The 20454-nt window shown below is 42.3% G+C and overlaps 1 protein-coding gene across 3 annotated transcripts in view; it reads right to left on the bottom strand.

Moving 5' to 3' along the window:
* The window catches only part of zbtb7c (zinc finger and BTB domain containing 7C), a 244214-nt gene that overhangs the window by 217813 nt on the left and 5947 nt on the right, over positions 1–20454 (bottom strand). The window contains exon 1 of one of the 3 annotated variants that reach the window (XM_087990823.1): positions 5968–6110. The exons of the other annotated variants lie outside the window; for them this stretch is intronic. The gene's annotated coding sequence lies outside the window, so the exon portion shown is untranslated. Of the gene's footprint in view, positions 1–5967; positions 6111–20454 lie in introns of those variants that run through there. 3 annotated transcript variants of the gene reach the window in all.

Raw genomic sequence — 20454 nt, 5'->3', positions numbered from 1 at the left:
GGAATTAAGAATCGAATTATAACCATGAATCCATTACTGATTGCAAGGAAAAAGCCATCTAGTTCACTAATGTTCTTTAAGGGAAAGAAACCGCCATCCTAACCTGGTCTGGCTCTACACATGACTCCAGATCCACATGGCAATTACCCTGTGGACAATTAGATATTGACAATAAATGCTGACTTAACTAGCAACAGCCTCATCTTGTGAATGAACAAAAAAATGTAGCTAGGGAGGCAGTAGAATCCCTCAAAAGCTCAGCAAGGCAACCTTTGTGGAAGTGCAGGAGATGGGAGAGATACTAAATGAGTATTTTTTAAATCAGTATTTATTGTGGAGAAGGACATGGAAGATGCATAATGTGGGAAAATAAATGGTGACATCTTGAAAATTGTCCTTATTACAGAGATGGTAGTGCTGATGTCTTAAAATGCATAAAGTGAATAAATTCCCAGGACCTGATCAGGTGTACCCTCAAAGTCTGTGGGACGTTAAGGAAGTGATTAGTGGGCCTCTTGCTGAGATATTTATACCATCAATAGACACAGGTCTGGTTCTGGAAGACTGGAGGTTGGCTAATAAATGTGGAGGTAGTGCCACAATTTAAAAGAGGTGGTAAGGAAAGCCAGGGAACTATAGATCAGTGAGCCTGGCATCAGTGGTGGGCAAGTTGTTGGAGTGAATCCTGATGGACAGGATTTACAAGTATTTGGATTGGCAAAGACTAATTAGGGATAGACAACATGGCTTTGTGTCTGGGAAATAATGTCTCACATACTTGACTGAGTTGTTTGAAGAGATAATGAAGAGGATTGATGAGTGCAGAGCAGTGGACATCATCTGTATGGTCTTCAGCAAGCCGTTTACCATGAAGAACCTTGTCAAACTGGCTAGCATTGTTAGATCATATGGAATAGAGGGAGAACTAGCCATTTGGATACAGAACTAACTTGAAAGTAGAAGACAGAGGATGGTGGTAGTTGCTTTTCAGATTGGAGGCCTGCAACCAGTGGTGTGCCACAAGGATCAGTGCTAGGTCCACTGCTTTTTGTCATTTATACAAATGATTTGGAAGTGAACATAGGAGGTATAGTAAGTTTGCAGATGACACCAAAATTACAGGTGTAGGAGACAGCTAAGAAGGTAACCTCAGATTACAATGGGATGTTGATCAGATGGGCCAATGGGATGAGGAGTAGTAGATGGAGTTTCATTTAGATAAATGTGAGGTGCTGCATTGTAGAAAGGCAAATCAGAGCTGGACTATACACTTAATACTAAGGTCTTGGGGAGTATTACTGAACAAAGACGGACAAAAGCTAGGACAGAGTCGTTATCTCTGGGTTGTTGCCGGTGCCATGTGACAGTGAGGCAAGGAATAGGGAGAAGGTGCAGTTGAACAAGTAGCTGCAAGGATGGTGTAGGAGCGAGGGCTTCAGGTATTTGGACAATTGGACTGCATTCTGGGGAAGGTGGGACCTGTACAAGCAGGACGGGTTGCACCTGAACCAGAAGGGCACCAATATCCTGGGAGGTAGGTTTGCTAGCACTCTTCGGGGGGGGGTTTAAACTAATTTGGCAGGGGGATGGGATCCGGACTTATAGTCCAGCAAGTAGGCTAGCTGTGTGTCAGGATGCCCAAGAATGTAGGGAGGCTGTGGAGAAGGTAGCACTGACAGGGAATACTTGCAGACGCAGAGATGGGTTCAAGTGTGTATACTTCAATGCAAGGAGTATCAGAAATAAGGTGGGTGAACTTAAGGCATGGATCGGTACCTGGGACTACGATGTTGTGGCCATCACGGAAACGTGGATAGAAGAGGGTCAGGAAGGGTTGTTGGAGGTTCCTGGTTACAAATGTTTCAGTAAGATTAGGGAGGGTGGTAAAAAAGGAGGGGGGCGGGGGGGGGGGGGGGGGGGGTGGCGTTGCTAATTAGAAATGGTATAACAGCTGCAGAAAGGCAGTTCGAGGGGGATCTGCCTTTGGAGGTAGTATGGGCTGAAGTCAGAAATAGGAAAGGAGCAGTCACCTTGTTGGGTGTTTACTATAGGCCCCCAAATAGCAGCAGAGATGTGGAGAAACAGATTGGGAAACAGATTTTGGAAAGGTGCAGAAGCCACAGGGTAGTAGTCATGGGCGATTTCAACTTTCCAAATATTGATTGGAAGTTCTTTAGATCAAGTAAATTGGACGGGGCGGTGTTTGTGCAGTGTGTCCCGGAAGCTTTTCTAACTCAGTATGTAGATTGTCCGACCAGAGGGGAGGAAATATTGGATTTGGTAGTTGGTAACGAACCGGGACAAGTGACGGGCTTGTTAGTGGGTGAGCATTTTGGTGATGGTGACCACAATTCTGTGACTTGCACCTTGGTTATGGAGAGAGAGGTGGGTGCAACAGGGTAGGTTTTACAATTGGGGGAAGGGTAAATACGATGCTGCAAGACCGGATCTGAGGAGCATAAATTGGGAGCATAGGCTGTCAGGGAAGGATATCGTGGAAATGTGGAACTTTTTCAAGGAACAGATACAACATGTCCTTGATATATATGTACCTATCAGGCAGGAAAGAGATAGTCGTGTGAGGGAACCTTGGTTGATGAGGGAGGTTGAATGTCTTGTAAAGAGGAAGGAAGCGGCTCACATAAGGTTGAGGAAACAAGGTTCAGACAGAGCGTTGAAGGGATACAGGATAGCCAGAAGGGAGCTGAAGAAAGGGATTAGTAGAGCTAAGAGAGGGCATGAAAAATCTTTGGCGGGTAGGATCAAGGATAACCCCAAGGCATTTTACGCGTATGTGAGAAACATGAGAATGACGAGAACGAGGGTAGGTCCAACCAAGGACAGTAGTGGGAGACTTTATTGAGTCGGAAGAGATAGGAGAGGTCTTGAATGAGAACTTTTCTTCAGTATTTACAAATAAGAGGGACCGTATTGTTGAAGAGGAGAGTGTGAAACAGACTGGTAAGCTAGAAGAGGTACTTGTTAGGAAGGAAGATGTGTTGGACATTTTGAACAACTTGAGGATAGATAAGTCCCCCGGGCCTGACGGGATATATCCTAGGTTTATGTGGGAAGCAAGAGAGGAAATTGCAGAGCCATCGGCAATGATCTTTTCGTCTTCACTGTCAACGGGGGTGGTACCAGGGGACTGGAGAGTGGTGAATGTTTTGCCCCTGTTCAAAAAAGGGAATAGGGATAACCCCAGGAATTACAGGCCAGTTAGTCTTACTTCCGCGGTAGGCAAAGTAATGGAAAGGGTACTGAGGGATAGGATTTATGAGTATCTGGAAAGACACTGCTTGATTAGGGACAGCCAGCACGGATTTGAGAGGGGTAGGTCTTGCCTTACAAGTCTTATTGAATTCTTTGAGGAGGTGACCAAGCATGTGGATGAGGGTAGAGCAGTGGATGTAGTGTACATGGATTTTAGTAAGGCATTTGATAAGGTTCCCCATGGTAGGCTCGTGCGGAAAGTCAGGAGGCATGGGATAGAGGGAAATTTGGCCAGTTGGATAGAAAACTGGCTAACCGGTCGAAGTCAGAGTGGTGGTAGATGGTAAATATTCAGCCTGGAGCCCAGTTACAAGCGGAGTTCCGCAGGGATCAGTTCTGGGTCCTCTGCTGTTTGTAATTTTTATTAATGACTTGGAAGAGGGAGTCGAAGGGTGGGTCAGTAAATTTGCAGATGATATGAAGATTGGTGGAGTTGTGGATAGTGAGGAGGGCGGTTGTCAGCTGCAAAAGGGACTTAGATATGATGCAGAGCTGGGCTGAGGAGTGGCAGACGGAGTTCAACCCTGTCAAGTGTGAGGTTGTCCATTTTGGAAGGACAAATAAGAATGCAGAATACAGGGTTAATGGTAGGGTTCTTAGTAAGGTGGAGGAGCAGAGAGATCTTGGGGTCTATGTTCATAGATCCTTGAAAGTTGCCACACAGGTGGATAGAGTTTGTAAGAAGGCCTATGGTGTATTAGCGTTAATTAGCAGAAGGATTGAATTCAAGAGTCGTGAAGTGATGTTGCAGCTGTACAGGACCTTGGTTAGGCCACATTTGGAGTACTGTGTGCAGTTCTGGTCGCCTCACTTTTGGAAAGATGTGGAAGCTTTGGAGAGGGTGCAGAGAAGATTTACCAGGATGTTGCCTGGAATGGAGAATAGGTCGTACAAGGATAGGTTGAGAGTGCTAGGCCTTTTCTCGTTGGAATGGCGAAGGATGAGGGGTGACTTGATAGAGGTTTATAAGATGATCAGAGGAATAGATAGACAGTCAGAAACTTTCCCCCCCGGGTACAACAGAGTGTTACAAGGGGACATAAATTTAAGGTGAAGGGTGGAAGGTATGGCGGGGGGGGGGGGGGGGGATGTCAGGGGTAGGTTCTTTACCCAGAGTGTGGTAGGGGCATGGAATGCGCTGCCTGTGGGAGTGGCAGAGTCAGAATCATTGGTGACCTTTAAGCGGCAATTGGATAGGTACATGGATGGGTGCTTAAGCTAGGACAAATGTTCAGCACAACATCATGGGCCGAAGGGCTTATTCTGTGCTGTATTGTTCTATGTTCTAAAGAGACCTTGAAGTGCAGGTTCTTAGCTCCTTGAAAGTTGAGTCACAGGTGGATAGGTTAGTGAGGGTGGCATTAAGTATGCTTTCCTTTATTGGTCAGAGCAGAGCGTATAGAAGTTGCAAGGTCATGTTCCGGCTATACAGAACATTGGTTAGGCTACTTTTGGATTAGTGTGTATTTTTGGTCTACCTCTTAGAGAGGATGTTGTGAAACTAGAAAGGGTTCAGAAAAGATTTACAGGGATGTTGGAGAGTTTGAGCTATAGGGAGAAGCTGTATTCCCTGGAACGTCGGTGGTTGAGGGGTGACCTTATAAAGGCTTATAAAATCATGAGGGGCATGATTAGGGTAAATAGACGAAGTCTTTCCCCTGGGGTGGGTGTGGGGGAGTCCAGAATGAGAGGGCATAGGTTTGGGGCTAGAGGAAAAAGATATATTAAAAAAAAGGGACGTAAGGGATAACTTTTTCACACAGATGGTGGCGAATGTATGGAATGAGCTGCCAGAGGAAGTGATGGAGACTGGTAGAATTACAATATTTTAAAAGGCATCCGGATGGTTATGTGAATAGTAAGGGTTTACAGGGATACAGGCGAAGTGTTGGCAAATTGGATTAGTTAATTTAGGATATCTGTTCAGCATGGACGAGTTGGACCAAAAGGATCTGTTTCTCTGTTATACATCTCTGACTGATTAAGAAAAAAGCCCGCCCCCTTCAGTGTACCTTAGATATTTCGTTCCCAACCCTCATTCCCCCAACCCATCATCTGGGTGATGCACACATCGTACATGCCAATTTTAATCTGCACTAGAAGTGCATTTGCCTTGGTTTTGTATACTGTGTATTTAAATATAGCACCCTCAGTCCTGCATAAACTGCACCATTTTGTAGTTGTCCCCTTATCTGCTGTCCCTGAAGTTAGTTTCTGACCCATCCCATACTGTCATATCACTTGTTCTAGAAACTTTAATCTCTCCCGAGCGCCCACCCACCCCACTTTTCCACAGTTTTCCATACAACTGCACCCACCTCCCATTACTTAGTTTGAAGCCTAGTTAGGAGATTCATCATGACTCTGGTCCCAGCATGATTCAGGTATAGCCCATCCAATCAGAACAGCTCTCTTTCCAGTCCTGGTGGTATTGTTCCATGAATTCAAACCCATTTCTCCCACACCAGTCTTGGAACCATGTATTTACCTCTAATCTCATTGACTCTGCCAATTAGCTTGTGGCTCAGGTAGTAATCTGGAAACTACAAATTTTTTGGGTCTGTTTTTTTCAATTGGTTCATAATCCCTCAGCAGAACTTTTATCCATCTATAATTAGGTGCCTAATTGGACCACGATAACAGGATGTCATAGAGGAGTGGAAGCCAAACACACTGGGAAGAACAGGCCCTCACCTCATTAATGCCAATCTGAAATCAAAGCCGAAGTTTATGGAGGTGGAGGAGATCCCCTTCAAGAATATGGCAGACCCTCACATGGTCATGAAGCAGCTCCCATCTCTGTTTAGCATCATTTCCCTCTACATTCAGTCCTTTCTCCCCACTGAGCTGTTTCCTTGCCTACCCTGGAATGACAATTGCAACAATGATTTCAATGATTCAACAACGATAAAGATTTTTCATCCAAAATCACCTTACAGACTTGCCTTCAGAAACTTTAAGCTTCTTTGACTTACTCGAGTTGGTCCATGCATGCCTTCACAATGTGTCTAAAGCTTAGGCAGCTCAAGATCTGCAGGTCTCCTGAGGGTCAAGTCTCACAGCACAGCAGACCACCAAAACCAGGGTGCTTTTTAGGTAGCAAACTGACCGGACCAATATCGTACCCAATATCCCAAAAGATTGTGAGTACCATATGCTATTCAGCCTTGACAAGGAGGCTACCTTCCACCTGGATGATAGCAGCTGCATGCTGGTCTAAGATATTGCAGAGATTCATAGGTGACCCTTCAAAAGGCCAGCTGTTACATCTACTACACTGTTGAAATTCTTACATACAGCAAAAGAACTTTAATAAATGATAAGCAAATATTATTGTGTATTTAACACAATTATAGAACAATAAAGTATATTATAAACTAACAATAAATACTACAAAAACTTTTATGATTGTATACCACAACACTAGAACTTGGCCAGGGTCCAAGTGGTGATATTGTCTATTCTTCTCCAGAGGGTCTCAGGGGTGTTTTCTCTTTCAGTGATTATTCTCGAGTTACTGCGCTGAGCAAGATTTGGCAGTGATTCTTACAGTCCAAAGTCTTTACGCCTTGAAGGTCTCGAGTGTCTTTCAGTGGATCGATTAGGTTCAATTACCTTGATCATTTGGACCCAACCAGGCATTAGCACATTTATAGCAGGGTTGCTCTTGTGTCCATTACGGTGGGTGCTGGGTGCACATAGCCTCTTTCAAATAAGGGTGTTGGCGAATGACTCGATGCTTCAATTGTCCAAAGGGTGACATTCCACTATCCTATTCAAATCCAACTTCAAGTGTCTATTGCAGGGACTGCAGCTATCAGGCTAGTTTGCAAGCTGTCAGAGTTCTGCATGATGCTTTTTGGCATCATGTTAGTCAAGCTGGTTTTCCTTTCCCAGGATATTTTAGTTTATGGCCACTTCAAAGTTCATCATTAATTATTTTGGGCAACCTGTCTGGCCACAGTTAGAAATTCAAGGTCACAGTGGTCTTGATTGCTACTGGCAAGGCATGGCAATTAGTGATGCAAGTATGGGAACCACAAAGATGGACAGATCATTTAAGAGTAATTGCTTAAAGAGTAACAATCTCATTTGGTACTGCTTCTCAATCAGGCCTAAGTTTCTAAAGTTTACTTGTACCAAGGCTGGCACCTCCATCTCCTTCATGCCCCTCATCACCCTCTGTCAGTCTCCTGATAACCACAGCCACATTCTTCCTGAGCAGATTATTGCTCACTTCCAATGGCCTCAGTTTCCAAGAGTACAGAACCTACTTCCCAATGTTCAGGAAGAGATCAAACTATCCAATTTCCTAGTGCCCATACAACGCAGGGACAGTGATGATCAACATTCTGAATTGACAAAGTTCTTAATGCTGACTCCTCTCCGACTTGCATTGGGCTGCTGGAACTGTCTATGGACCAACTAACCTTCCTTCCCACCTATCCATTCCACCTTCCACTCTGACCTATCACCATCACTCCCCTCACCCTTTATCTATCATATACCTAGCTACCTTCCCCCTCCCAAGCCCCACTCCCCTCCCATTTATCTCTTCGCCCCCTTAGCACCCCTCCCATTCCTGATAAAGAGCTTATGCTCGAAACTTCAACTCTCCTGTTCCTCGGATGCTGCCTGACCAGCTGTGCTTTTCTAGTGCCACACTTTTTGACTAACTATTAGATCAAACCAATTTATCTGTATCGGTGCTATTCATAGCAAAATGGAAGAATTAATTAAACCACAAGAAATAGAAACAGAAGTAGGCTATTTGCACCCTCAAGCCTACTCTACCATTCAATGGAATCGTGACTGATCCAACATTACTAATGTCCACTTTTCTCCCATAACTGTTGACCCCTCCTGATCAAAAATCTCTCCCTACCTTGAATGTATACAGGACATAGCCACTATAGTTCTCTGTGGCAAGGTGTTCCAAAGATTCTCAACCCTCAGAAAGAAATTCTTCTTCATCCGAGTCTTAAATTGGGCACCTTTATCCTGAGTGTGTGTCCTCGATCCTCTGGTGAGAAAACATCCTCTCAGCACTTACGCTGTCAAGGCCCTTAAAAATCCTATGTTTCATGAAGTCCCTCTCAGTCTTCTAAACTGTAATGAAGAGACTCCAAATAGGTTTGGCCATTGCTCTTAACATAATCCCTCCATGACAAGGGTCCTCCTGGTGAACCTTCTCTGAACTGCTTCTAATGATGCGATATCTTTCCTTAAATAAGGGCACCAAACTGCTCACAGTACTGTAGATGGGATCTCACCAGCACTTGGTATAGTTGCACGAAGACTTCTTTTCTTATACTCCAACCTCCTCGAAATAAAGATCAACATTCCACTTGTCTTCCAGATCACCTAATGCACCTGCGCTAGCTTGGTGTTAGTTGCGAGTGTGTTGCAAATATAGTGCAGTGAACGCTACCTTTTTCCTACTTTGTTGCTGACATCACCACAGACACTAATGGCCATTACCTTTATTTAAGCTCTCCATTCTTTCCAGGCACACTCCGTCTTACCACAAATTGCTACTATGCTAGACATTCTAAGCATCTTACATTGGTTTTGAACATGACCGTTTCTAGATCATTTCATCACCCAGCCATTAATTTAAAGCTCTGTTTTCTATCCTGAGTATTCAAAGCACTGATCCAAATTTTAGGTAAAGCCTGTTTTAGTGGAATACTTCCTTCTTCCCAAGTCTATAGATTCACCTTTCACCACTCCTAGAAGTGGAGATGCATGGAGGTTTTGCTAGTTCATCATCTTTTGCCTAATTACGCCAAGTGTCAAACTTGTATGGCACAACCATTTTATAAAATAAACTGATTGCAATAGCTGCTTCTATTTGCCAAAGTAGTAATGACAGAAACTAGAAGTAATGTAATTGTTAGTTCCCAGTGGCTCAAATAAGCAACCAAAAAGAGCAAAGTAAGCAATTTCTGTATGTTGAGAAATTTTGTATTGGTTAGTCTGAATTCAACTTAGTGTGATCATATTAATATAATTTTACAAATAAGAAACCACATTCCATGTATGCACAGAGTATGCTACTTCACACCTTATCTTTTGGCTACATGGAGCAAAGAGGCAACAGGCAGATTGAAGAACATCCATGAACCTACTTCTGCACCTTGCCAATAACCTTAAGATATAGGAGCAGAAACTGGGCCATTCAGCCCATAAAATTTGCCCAGTCATTCAATCATGGCTGATAAGTTTCTCAATCCCATTCTCCCCATAAGTTCTGAGTATCAAGGCTTATCTCAGTCTTAAATATACTCAAAGACCTGGCCTCCACAGCTTTCTATGGCAATGATTCCATAGATTCACCATACTCTAGCTTAAGTTTCTCCATATCGCTGTTCTAAATCGTCTTCCATTTACTCCAGCACTATGCCCTCAGATCTTAGTCTCTCCTGCCAATGGAAGCATCTTCCCGGGCCTTTCGGTATTCTGAATGTATCAATTAGATCTCCCCATCATCCTTCTAAATATATATATATAAACATTCCTCATATATAAGCTGTTCATTCCTGTGACAATTCTCAAACGCCTTTTGAACATGCTCCAAGGCCAGTACATCCTTCCTGAGATATAGGGCCCAAAACTGCACACAATATTCCAAATCTGGTCTGACAAAAGCTTTATATAGCTTCAGAAGTACATACCTGCTTTTATATTCAAGGCCTCTCAAAACAAATGCCTTCACTGCATTTTCCTTCCTAACTACTGACTCATCCTGCAAGTTTACCTTGAGAGAATCCTGAACTAGAACTCCCAAGTCCCTTTGCACTTCAGACTTCAAAAGTTTCTCCCCATTTAGAAATTGGTAGGAAGAATAGAGGCAAGGACTAAAGTGCAGGACCTCACACTTTGCCACATTGTACTCCATCCGCCACTTTTTTGCCCACACTCCAAATCCATTTGCAGCCTCCCCAGCTCCTCAATACTACCTGTCCTTCCACTTATTTTTGTATTGTCTACAAACTTAGCCATACACCTTCAGTTCCTTCATCTAGACCATTAAATGTATAAAGTGAAAAGCTATGGTCCCAACAGAGCTTTCAGGAACACCACTTGTCACCAGCTACCATCCTGAGATGGACCCTTTTATCCCTACTCTCTACTTTCTGCTAGACAGCTAAGCTCCTATCCATGCTAACACCTTACTCCAAACACCATGGGCCCTTACTCAGTAGCCTCCTGTGTTGCATCCTGTCAAAGACCATCTTGAAATCCACTGGCTCTCCTTGGTCTAACCTGCTCACTATTTCCTCAAAAGAATTCTAGCAGATTTGTCAAGCATCATCTCTCCATGCTGACTTTGCCCTATTTTACCATACATTCCCAAGCATTCAGAAATCTCATCCTTCATTACGGATTCCAGGACCTTACCCATGACCAAGGTTAAGCTAATCAATCTGTAATTTTCCATTTTTTGCCTTACTCCCTTTTTAACCAGGGGTGTCACGTTAGTGATTTTCCAGTACTATGGAACCTTTCTGATTCTAGCAATTCCTGAATGATCCTACTAACACCTCAACCATCTCTTCAGCTATCTCCCTTACAACTCTGGGGTGTAGTCCATCTGGGGCGATTTATCCATCTTCAGGCCATTCAGTTTTTCTCACACCTTCTCCTTGGTGATGGCCACCATACTCACCTCTGCCCCCGTATGCTTGAAGTTTTGGGATATTACTCATGTCTTCCACTGTGAAGACTAATGCAAAGTAATTATTCAATTCCTCAGCCGTTTCTTGTTCACCACATTCCCTCCAGGGTCATTTTACAGCAGTCATGTCTCACAAACTTGATTGAGTTTTTTGATAAAGTAACAAAGATGATTGATGAGGGCACAGCAGTAGATGTGATCTATATGGACTTCAGTAAGGTGTTCGACAAGGTTCCCCATGGGAGACTGAATAGCAAGGTTAGATCTCATGGAATACAGGGAGAACTAGCCATTTGGATACAGAACTGGCTCAAAAGTAGAAGACAGAGGATGGTGGTGGAGGGTTGTTTTTCAGACTGGAGGCCTGTGACCAGTGGAGTGCCACAAGGATCAGTGCTGGGCCCTCTACTTTTTGTCATTTACATAAATGATTTGGATGCGAGCATAAGAGGTATTGTTAGTAAGTTTGCAGATGATACCAAAATTGGAGGTGTAGTGGACAGCAAAGTGGGTTACTTCAGATTACAACAGGATCTGGACCAGATGGGCCAATGGGCTGAGAACTGGCAGATGGAGTTTAATTCAGATAAATGAGAGGCGCTGCATTTTGGGAAAGCAAATCTTACCATTAAGTTTATAAGTCATGCTAAGGTCCTAGGGAGTGTTGCTGAACAAAGGGACCTTGGAGTGCAGGTTCATAGCTCCTTGAAAGTGGAGTCGCAGGTAGATAGGATAGTGAAGAAGCCGTTTGGTATGCTTTCCTTTATTGGTCAGAGTATGAAGTACAGGAGTTGGGAGGTCATGTTGCAGCTGTACAGGACACTGGTTAGGCCACTGTTGGAATATTGCATGCAATTCTGGACTCCTTCCTATCAGAAAGATGTTGTGAAACTTGAAAGGGTTCAGAAAAGATTTACAAGGATATTGCCAGGGTTGGAGGATCTGAGCTACAGGCTGAACAGGCTGCGGCTGTTTTCCCTGGAGCGTCGGAGACTGAGGGGTGACCTTGTAAAGGTTTACAAAATTATGAGGGGCCTGGTAGGATAAATAGGCAAAGTCTTTTCCCTGGGGTCGGGGAGTCCAGAATTAGAGGGCATAGGTTTAGGGCGAGAGGGGAAAGATATAAAAGAGATCTAAGGGGCAACTTTTTCATGCAGAGGGTGGTACGTGTATGGAATGAGCTGCCAGAGGATGTGTTGGAGGCTGGTACACTTGCAACATTTAAGAGGCATTTGGATAGGTATATGAATAGAAATGGTTTGGAGGGATATGGGCCGGGTGCTGGCAGATGGGACTAGATTGGGTTGGGATATCTGGACGGCATGGACGGGTTGGACCGAAGGGTCTGTTTCCATGCTGTACGTCTCTATGTCTCTCTTTTGTCTTTAAAATATCTGAAAAAACTCTTACAGTCTTCCTTTATATTACTGGCTAGCTTACCCTCACATTGAATCTTCTCCCCCTTTTTTTGTTGCCCTTTGGAACACTTATCAAGTCTGCTTCATTGCACAACACCAAATCCAGTATTCTCTGTTCTCTAGCAGGCTCCACCACAAGCTACGCCAAAGAGCCATCTCAGACACTTTTCTTTCAATCCACAACCAACCTGATTTTCCAAGTGCACCTGCATATTTAAAATCTCCCATGATCACTGTAACTTTGTTTTTCCTACACATCTTTTCTATCTCCTGGTATGTCTTGATGTACCCTGGTGTAACCATTAACAAGCCATTGAAGAGGTTTTTAAGAGTCAACTAGCTGTCTCCCTGTGGTTTCATTTGTGGTCAGATGGCTCTGGAGAGTGAGCACACTCTCCATCAGGATGTATGAAGCCTTCTACAACTAGTGGGTACTGCAGAGATTGGAAAGCATCACCAGTCCTGGGAATGACATTTTGTTTTAATTTTGTAAGCTTCCTTGTAAAGTTTTGCTCCAGGTACACTGCCACTTTAAGGAGCTGTCAATTAGCTAATGAAATGCAATTGTTTAACTGTTTTCTCAAAATCAGTGTAAACTCAATCTTCTCAGCAGACAAGGCAAATTTTTAACCAAAGTATAAGCCAAATTTCACAACTTCAGTTTACCATGGCAACAAGAGAATATGTATGTTAACTCCAGTTCACAATTCTCACATTTCACAAAACATGAAAAATCAACTTAAATTTGAAATGGAATTACAGTGTGATGAAAAATATCTTCTTGAAGGAAATACTCTGTTCTACTGTTCGTGCTTGGGAAAGCAAATCTCATTTTAAGAGAGGGGGTGAAGCAGCAGGACACTAGCAGAGTCATTCTGATCAAGTGATATCGTGTAAAGCCGACAATAGAGCAGGGGGAAAAAAACAAAACGACTGTACTCTTGGCCACCTTCTCCCCAGCCCCATCACCCCCCCATTTATCTCTCCACCCCAGAGGCTTCCTGCCTTCAGTCCTACTAAAAGGGCTTTTGCCCGAAGCGTCGATTTTCCTGCTCCTCAGATACTGCCTGACCTGCTGTGCTTTTCCAGCACCACTCTAATCTAAACATCTTAACTTTGGTTTCCAGCATCTGGAGTCCTCACTTTTGCTTAAAGCCTACAATAGCTTTCATGGTAACATAAACCAGGCCAAGTGTTTAGCTAGCTGCTGAAGCTGTAGTACGGGTTCTACATTAATGATTACCTTAAGTCTAAACTTCTCCTATGCCATTTAGTCAGATTAATCAAAGGAACCACTGGAATTTGCCTTGTGGCATGGGTTTCAAAAGAACCTTATGAAACCATCAACCTCACAGTTGGTGACATTGTTGTGTCATTCAGGTAATGTATAGGAACATAGTACATACAATAGGAGTAGGCTATTCAACTCAAGCTTGTTCCATCTTCCGTGAGATCATGGTGAATCTGTGGCCTAAGTTCATATACCTGCCTTTGCTCCTTATTCTCAGACTTAATCAAAAATTGATCCTGCATCCACGACTATCTGTGGAAACGTTTCAAACACCTGTGCATAGAAGTGCTTTCTAACAACTCTCCTGATGAGTCTGGCCCTAATTCTTGGACTATGTCCCTAGTTCTAGAACCCCCAAACAGGAGAAAAAGTTTATTTTTTAATCTACCCTATCTTGCTAATAACAAAGATTACCTCTTAACCTTCTAGATTTGAGAGAAAACAGGCAAAATCTTTCCTCATAACTTAAGCACCTAGGTGTCATTCTTGTGCATTGTACACCAAAGTATTTAACCAAAAACCAAGACCAATATATCATTCCTAAAGTGTGGTACCCCCGATCTGCTCACAGTACTCCAAGCTGGATCTAACTAGGGTTTTGTATAAATGTAACTAGGCAAAAGTGAGGTCTGCAGTGAGTTTAAATCAGGAACAGATGAAGGGCTTTTGCCCAAAATGTCTATTTTCCTGCTCCTCGGATGCTGCCTGACCTGCTGTGCTTTTCCAGCACCACTCTGATTTAAACTTTTGTAGAACTGCAGTCTAACTTCCATATCTTTGTACTTCAGTCCTCCAGATATAAAGGCCAGCATTCTATTAGTTGTCTCAACTATCTGCTGCACCTGTTTGTGACATTTTAAATATCTATGCACCGAACTCCCAAGTCTCTTTGCACATGGTTTAAATACAGGGGCTGTCCAATGTACAAAGAATGCTGACCGATACTTTTAGTCCAAAATGGACAACTTCTGGTCACATTCTACTATTTTGAGCACCTACCAGTAAATCCTACTTTGTTACTGCCACTCAAGCAATTCGCCAGCCACGTCAGTAATTTGCCTTCAATTCTGCGACCTTTTCTCTTTGTTAACATTCTCCAGAAGTCCATATAAAACAACAGTCAACAATTCCCCTGTCTACTACCTCAGTCACCTCCAAAAAATAAATTCAATGAGGTGCTGTATTTTGGTAAGGCAAACCAGGGTAGAACTTATACAGGTAATGGTAGGACTCTGGGAAGTATTGCCAAACAAGGAGACCAAGGGATGCAGGCACATAGTTCCTTTGAAGGTGGAGTCACAGGTTGACGGTGGTGAGGCAGCATTTGACTTGCTTGCCTTCATTGTTCAGCGCACTGACTATAGGAATTGGGATATAATGTTGTGGCTGTACAGGACATTGGTGAGGCGAGGCCATTATTAGAATACTGCATACAATTCCAGCCACCCTTCCATAGAAAGGTGCTGTTAAACCAGAGTGCAGAAAAAACATTTACAACTGTGGAGACACAGTGATTGCAATGGTAACAGCTAGGGCTTTGGCTGTCAACCATGAGGCAGCTAATGTGCTCAGACAGAACTCTTGCGGTTTGCGATATTGTGGTTTCTTTGAGGTCGAGAGCAGGCAGCCAGCAGCCTATACCACCTGGCAGTGAGAGCAAGCAGCCCATGGCAGCAGTGGGGGCAAGGTTGAGCCCTTGCGAGGAGCCCAAGCCCAGCATAGCCATGTGCTTATAGACCAGGATGTTGAACCTTTAACTGGATTTCTTTGTTTGTCTAACTTTTAGTAAGGAGGGCTGTAATTTTTACTTTGCACCTAAGATTCCGTACTTAGGTACCTTTGCGGCTAACATGGCACCCCAAGTGGTGACTTCTAAACTTTTCACTGTATTCATGTTAATACATGACAATAAACATAATTATATTCAAGTCAAAAGATTTAAGGATATTGCCAGGGCTAGAGGTTTGAGTAAGAGGCAAGAGGCTGAACAGGCTGGGGATTTTTTCCCTGGAGCATCAGAGGCCGAGGGGTGACCTTGTAGACGTTCATAAAATCATAAGGCATGGATAGGACGAATAGACAAAGTCATATTTCTAGTATGGGGTGTGGGAGAATGAGACCTAAATTAGAGGGCATGGGTTTAAAGCCAGAACAGAAAAAAACGTTTAAAAAAAGGACACGGGGACTAACTTTTTCAAACAGAGGATGGTCAATGTATGGAACAAGCTGCCAGAGGAAGTGGTGGAGGCGGGTACAAATACAATGTTTAAAAGACATCTGAATGGGTATATGATTAGGAAGGGTTTATGGGATATGGGCCAAATGCTGGCACATGGGACTAGTTCAGATTGGGATGTCTGGTCAGCATAGATGAATTGAAACAAAGGCCCTGTTTCAGTGCTGTATGACCCTAACTGAGGTTTGTCAGGCATGACCTACTTAAAAAAAAAATCCATTCTGGCTCACCCTGATTGCCCAAAAATTTAAAAGGTGCTCAGTAACCCCATCCTTGATTACAGAATCCAACAACTTCCCCATCCCAGATATTAGCCTTGTAATTACTTGATTTTCCTCTTTTGCTGGTCTTAAAAGTAAAAAGGTTGATGTGTAATTTTCCAATTCAGAGGGATGACTAGTAGAGCGAAGGATTTCTGAAAGATTATCTAGTTTGGGGATTTATAATGTGCTCCCTACTTTAACACCCTTAGATGGAAATTATCAGGTCCTGGAGATTTGTCACTCTTCAAGGTGGGTAGGGTTGGAGCGTGGAGATGGGGATGTCTTGGGTACAGATAAACGTATAATGCCTCAAATGGGAAAAGATACAACAAAAAAATCCAGAGCTCCCGGATTACAATGGGATCTTGATCAGATGAGCAAATGGGCTGAGTAGTGGCAGATGGAGTTTAATTCAGATAAATGCAAGGTGCTGCATTTTGGGAAAGCAAATCTTAACAGGACTTATACACTTAATGGTAAGGTCCTAGGGAGTGTTGCTGAACAAAGAGACCTTGGAGTGCAGGTTCATAGCTCCTTGAAAGTGGAGTTGCAGGTAGATAGGATAGTGAAGAAGGTATGCTTTCCTTTACTGGTCAGAGTATTGAGTACAGGAGTTGGGAGGTCATGTTGCGGCTGTACAGTACGTTGGTTAAGCCACTTTTGGAATATTGCGTGCTATTCTGGTCTCCTTCCTATCGGAAAGATGATGTTGTGAAACTTGAAAGGGTTCAGAAGAGATTTACAAGGATGTTGCCAGGGTTGGAGGATTTGACCTATAAAGGAGATTGAATAGGCTAGGGATGCTTTCCCTGGAGCGTCAGAGGCTGAGGGGTGACCTTATAGAGGTTTATAAAATCATGAGGGGCATGGATAGGATGAATAGACAAAGACTTTTCCCTGGAGTGGGGGAGTCCAGAACTAGAGGGCATAGGTTTAGGGTGAGAGGGGAAAGATATAAAAGAGACCCAAGGGGCAAATTTTTCATGCAGAGGGTGGTGAGTGTGTGGAATGGGTATAAAAATAGGAAGGGTTTGGAGGGATATGGGCCAGGTGCTGGCAGGTGGGACTAGATTGGGTTGGGATATTTGGTCAGCATGGACGAGTTGGACTGAAGGGTGTGTTTCCGTACTGTACACTTCCATAGCTCTATGACAAAGGAGATAGAAACTAAGAAAAAGAGAAAAAAAAGTGTGCTTATAACAAGTGTCAGGCAGAAATTAAAGTTGTGAACCAAGAAGAATATCAAAGGTTCAGAGGGGAGGTAGAAAAAAAAAATGAACAAAACAAATAGGAATGAGAAAGTAATGGCAGCCAACATAAAAAAAACTAAATGTATTCCATGGCCATGTAAACAAAAAAAAGGTAGTAAAAAGGAGGTAAAAGGGCCAACTAGGGCCCAAATAAAGGGAATTTACACCTGCAGGCAGGGAGAATTGGCTGAGATGTTAAATGCATCTATCTTTACCAAAAGGCAGAAAACTATGCAGGCCATGGTGACAGAAAAGGGAAACTTAGTAACTAGAAGGGCTCAAAATTGGTAGAGCAGAAGTAGTGTTGTATAGGCAATTGTTAAAGTTGACAAAGAATTTTAAGGAAGGAGGATGAAAATTGCAGGGGTACTGGCAAAACCCAAATGAGCAGTTAAGATACAGAACGCACTGCCTGGAAGTGTGGGAGGAGCCAGGTTCCACAGAGCCATTCAAGTGAAAATAATGAGCAAAGTTATGGGGGAAAAGCCAGAGATTGGCACTAGGTAATGATGCTCACTTAAACTGAAGCAGGCACAATGGGCTTTTCTGCACTGTAACACTTGTGATTCTACATAAATATCAGCATCGGCACAATTAGAAGTGATTAATTTATTGAAAAGAGATGTTAATATTTAGTTTTCCTTGCACATTAAAAAATCTAGATAAAGAGTCAATACAAAAGGTCTAGAATTCAAAGGATGATTTCAACTTTGAGAAAGATTTGTCTCCTACTTTAGTTCAACATTGTGGTTGTCTGTAGCAGGGCTCACTTATCAGATCAAGCTAACTGTAAAACAAATGGCCTTATAAAGTATCAGTATCGTGAACTCTGGTCTTAAGTCTAGTTAATTCTCTGAAGTATTAAGTTTGAACTATTAAGCCTCAGAAAGGAATAAATCAAGTATACCTTTTGTTTACAAAAAAAGGTACTGGAACCAAACTCTCCCGAATGGTGTGATAAATTTGTCAAGTGATCACATTCATATAGCTCAAATCAACATCATTATCTTCAAGGAAAACAGAAATCCTAGAAGACAAGACAATTAGGATTTGAAGAAGAGCTTTTGCCCAAAACATTGATTTTCCTGCTCCTCGGATGCTGCCTAACATGCTGTGCTTTTCCAGCCCCACACTCTCTACTCTAATCTCCAGCCCACACTTTCTCCTAGACAACTAGGTCTTGTTAATTAACAAGCTCCACTTGGAAGTTAGAAAAAAAAATTTAACACTATTGACATCTAAATTTATGGAACTTTGGTTTTCCCTTAACATAATTGCCTTATCAAACCTTGCATTTTCTTCTCCTCCTTGTTCCATTGCTACTTAAAATGTCAATTAGTTCCCTCCATAGATATGTGGCTACAAATCAGAGTTCCCTTCAACCTATTTCCCTCGTCATTGTCAAGGGGTTTCACTTGAAGAAATTTAAGTAAAAGACTTCATTACTGCATTAAATGATAATTTACTGGATAAAGTGATTTTCATTCATTTGCACTTGGAAATTTCTGTTACTGAAGATAAATGGCAGTTTATTTTAACACTTTTTTTTTAAAAAAGATTTGAGAGATTAATATAGATTGGTACCGACCCAAGCACTCACTAAAAAACTTTATCTTAGTCAATTTGTGGCGCCTTGTCTGGTGGGGGGGGTGGCTGGTGTTTATAAGTATGCCACCTACAGGGGTTAAAAATTGTGGACACTTTCATAATACTGGTTTACATTGGAACTTTCAGTAGAACATCTGTCTTTTTCACCAATATAACATACATTTTTGAATTCAGCCTTGCAAAAGATAACAGCAATATTAAAGTGACCAAATATGACAGTACAAATACACACACTTAACTGATCGCAGGTTATATTTGTCGGGTGCACAGGAAAGAATATAAATAGTGTTAAATACCGTGAAATGCTTAGTGAAACAACAGAGTATTAAAGAATGTTGGCCTCATGCAAAATCTACAAACACTTCATTAAATGACAGTGCCACGTTTAATATTGAGAAAAACATTTCTTTTGCAAGTGATACAAGCATCTTTCATGCTCCTCAAAAAACAAATAATGTCATAGAAAAATTCCTAAGATATCCTACTACACATCATACAGCCACCAAATAAATGTTGAAATTAATCAAAAATATTTTTCCTCAGAAGTACGTCACATTCATGATGTTTTGTACCATAGTCAGATTTTCTGGAAGTCAACAGTTAACATAACCACAAGGCCTTAAATCTGAATACTGCAATCCAGTATTCCAAAACATCAGCCACAGTTAAAACTTTTTTCCTTTTATTCATAAGATGCGAACATGTCTGGCTAGTTCAGCATTTATGAGCCATTCGTAATTGCTCTGGAGAATTGGTGTTGAGCTGCCTTCTTGAACTGCTGGTCCTTGGGGATATAGGAACGCCAATAGTGCTCAGAAGGAAATTTTGGGACTTTTACCCTGCAATAGTGAATAAATAATAAAGAACAGCAGCTGAAATCTCCTGGAGGGCAAGCTAAGCAGAGGACTCAAATACTGTTAAACTTTTAACTTAATACCTTTATTTTTCTTGTTTAAATTAAGATGGGCTTCAATGTGAACGATTACCTTATTTATTTATTTTCTACTTATTCTGTGAAAGTAATGCTTAGCTTTTTAAAACTGATTTTCTTACTACATTGTACCTCGGTTTTTGTACCTGAGGTAGCACAATGCAGGGCAACATTTTACACTTTTTCACTGTACTCCTGTATTTGAGTACAGGAAGTCCCCAGGTTACGAACATTAAAAAAAAAATCACAACACCAGGTTTAATTGGAAGCACTAGCTTTTGGAGCGTTTCTCCTTCATCAGGTGATCGTGGCAATGACTTAGTGCTCCTCAAACTCTCTTTAAGGTACAGTACTTCCACTGGAAGCACAAGGCACAACGTGACTAATTCATAATTTATAAACACTGACTTTTTGGTTAAAAGTCACAGCTTACAGCAACTGGTGAGGGAAAATAAACTGGTTTCTTATCAGTAAGAAAAAAATTGCCAACAATAAGTGAAAAA

The sequence above is a fragment of the Chiloscyllium plagiosum genome, unplaced genomic scaffold (assembly GCF_037043375.1).
Source record: "Chiloscyllium plagiosum isolate Xiang-an unplaced genomic scaffold, Cpla_swu_hap1 HiC_scaffold_1, whole genome shotgun sequence".
In the NCBI taxonomy this organism is placed as follows: domain Eukaryota; kingdom Metazoa; phylum Chordata; class Chondrichthyes; order Orectolobiformes; family Hemiscylliidae; genus Chiloscyllium; species Chiloscyllium plagiosum.
This window is presented reverse-complemented; position numbering and strand designations above follow the sequence as displayed.